The 2,945-nt window shown below is 35.4% G+C and overlaps 1 non-coding gene across 1 annotated transcript; it reads left to right on the top strand.

Annotated features, from left to right (window-relative positions):
• The first annotated feature begins 1,649 nt into the window (after positions 1-1,649).
• Positions 1,650-1,756, top strand: LOC115272812. Its single transcript, XR_003900470.1, has one exon. It is a non-coding gene; the product is annotated as a U6 spliceosomal RNA (small nuclear RNA).
• The last annotated feature ends 1,189 nt before the right edge of the window (positions 1,757-2,945 follow it).

Below are 2,945 nucleotides of genomic sequence, written 5' to 3'. Positions count from 1 at the left end.
TCCTGGCAAGATTATATTATTAAAAATTATACTCGATATTACCAACTCATGACCAGTAAAGATTTTCCTTGTTTGGCTAACAAGCCATTTAGAAATTTACATTGCTTGTGCAGCCTCACTGTTGTTTTTTATTTTCATGAAGAAATTCTATTTGAGATATTCCATTTAAAATTTTCAGATTTCCCTGTTGCTTTCTGTGTGTTAGAAATAATTTGAATAAGTATTTAATCTGGAGATGTCTACATATATTCTATTTTTTAGCATAGATTATCATTACAGAATAAACACAGTGATTTACCATCTAATTTGATAACAGAATAAACTGTTCTGCACTGTACTTTTTTAAAGTGTTAATTTTCATCCCAGTTAACATATACTGTTATATTAGTTTCAGGTGTACAATATTCAATAATTCCATACCTCACCCAGTGCTTATCACAAGTGTGCTCCTTAATGCCCATCACCTATTTTAACCATCCCCTCACTCCCTTTCTCTGTTAACCATCAATTCGTTTTCTATGACTAAAAGTCTGTTTCTTGGTTTGTGTCTCTCTCTCCATTTTCCTTCTTTCCTCTTTTCTTTTGTTTCATATTTCCACATAGGAATGAAATCATATGGTTGTTTGTCTTTCTGAATGACTTATTTCACTTAGCACTATCCTCTCTAGCTTTATCCATGTCATTGCAAATGGCAACATTTCATTCCTTTCTATGGTTGAATAATATCCCATTTTATATATGTACCGCATCTTCTTTATTCATTCATCTATCAGTAGACACATGGGGAGCTTCCATAGTTTGGTGGTTGCAAATAATGTTGCTATACACATAAGGGTGCATGTATACTTTTGAATTAGCTTTTTGTATTCTTTGAGTAAGTATCTAGTAACACTGCACTGTACTTTAAAATGAGACATTAGAAGTTTAGTCCTTTTCTCATTTTGACATGGTGGGCATGCACTGGTAATAAAATAAGGAAATAAAGTGTTGAAGTATAGAGACACCCATGGCACTCAAAATGCTGTCAACTAATAACTACATAGCTGTAAAACTTTTAACTTATTAATATTTATTTTTTGCAAGAGCTATTTACTGTGAGAAGCAGACAAAGCCATGTTCACATGCTTTAATTTGACAAGCGCTATAGTAAGACCGATGGATTAAGTTTTCAGCATTTTTCTCCTATGTTCACCTGCCATGAGTCCTGGATAATTTGTTTTTCATTTTCAGTAAGATATTATTGGCACATAATATTATAGAGATTCAGATGTAAAACATAATGACTTAACATTTGTATCTATTGCAAAATAATTACCACAATAAGATCAGCTACTATCCATCACCTCATGTAGTTATATGTATTTTTCCTTGAGCATTACTGTGATTTTTAATATTCTAAGGCGGGGTCTCTGGGTGGTTCAGTTGGTTAAGTGTCTGACTCTTCATTTTGGCCTTAGTCATGATTTTATGGTTCATGAAACTGACCACCACGCCTGGCTCCACATTGTTATGGAGCCTGTTTGGGATTCTTTTCTCCCTTACTCTCTCTTCTTGTCCCTCTCCTGCTCATGCACACTCTCTCTCTCTTAAAATAAATAAATAAACTTAAAAACATTTTAATACCCTAGCTGCAGTTGAATGTGCCACTAGTGCTCGCTTTGGCAGCACATATACTAAAATTGGAACAGTACAGAGAAGATTAGCATGGCCCCTGCACAAGGATGACATGCAAATTCGTGAAGCGTTCCATATTTTTGAGAAACACTGGGTGTTATATGGAAAACAATTTGACAATAAACTATTACAAAAATAAATAAAATAAAAAACAAAAACAAAAGCAAAAACAAAAAATAAGAAAGTGCCACTAATGTATGATTATTACACAATCGCTCAGCTTTACTGTGAGGTATGGAAGCAGCCACAATATATAAATGAATGAGCACTGATGTGTTTCAATAAAACATTTCTGGATCCAGGAATCTGAACTTCATATACTGTTCATGTGTCAAGGCGTAATCTTCATATGATTTTTTTTCTAATGATATAAAAATGGAAAGACCATTCATAACTCATGAACTATATATATAAAGACCAGAGGAGGGCAGCATTGGCCTGTACGCTATAGTTTGCTAACATCAGGATAAAAGCATGAACTCTGAACCTAAAATGCCTAGGTTTTATCCTGGTAGTGTCAGTTGACAGCTTGCTGATATTAAGCAAGTTATTTTGCACCTCAAAGCCTCAGTTTCCTCTAACATAAAGTGAAGATAATCATAACATTGATTTCTCCTTTTTCATCTTGGTTAAGAGGATTAAATGAGTTACTATATGTAAATCACTAAGGAACAATGTTGGAACATAGAGAGGTTTGTATAGAAAGGTTAGCCATCATAATGATCTGATTATTGGGTGGGGAAGTGATGATGACAGTGAGAATAATAGAAATTATGACATGGAAGGGAAAACTGCAGGAAGATGAAGGGGAAGAGTTGGTAAGATACAAATCGTTAAAGGCCTTTCATGCCAGAATTTGAACACTATTTTGTGCACAAGGTAGGTCACTTAGTGGTGTTCAGCATGAAGAAAGAATCAAGTTTGTATTTTAGAAATACTACTTGTCAGTGATGAGGAAAATGGGTGGTAAAGGGACACAATCTGTAAGATAGACACCAGTCAAGAGACCTTTGTAATTGGCCAGTTTAAAAATAATAAAACCAGAATCCAGCACAAGGAAAACCACTCCTTTATCTCAGAATTTGAAGTCCTCCTTCAAAATGGGTCAGCAGAGCAGGCATTCAGCAGAGCTGACAGATCAGAGCCCATTCATTCCTGCTCAGGACTGCCTCTACTCCTGTAAGCAGGCAGGCCAGCAGGGATTTGAGCTTCAAAGCTGGCCTGCTTTCCAAGATGAGTTCATTAGGAGGTGTGGCTGTGCAGCCTGAGTT

Source organism: Suricata suricatta, chromosome 11, assembly GCF_006229205.1.
Source record: "Suricata suricatta isolate VVHF042 chromosome 11, meerkat_22Aug2017_6uvM2_HiC, whole genome shotgun sequence".
Classification (NCBI taxonomy): domain Eukaryota; kingdom Metazoa; phylum Chordata; class Mammalia; order Carnivora; family Herpestidae; genus Suricata; species Suricata suricatta.
Note: the sequence above shows the minus strand (reverse complement) of the source record. Positions and strands in the feature narration are given on the sequence as shown.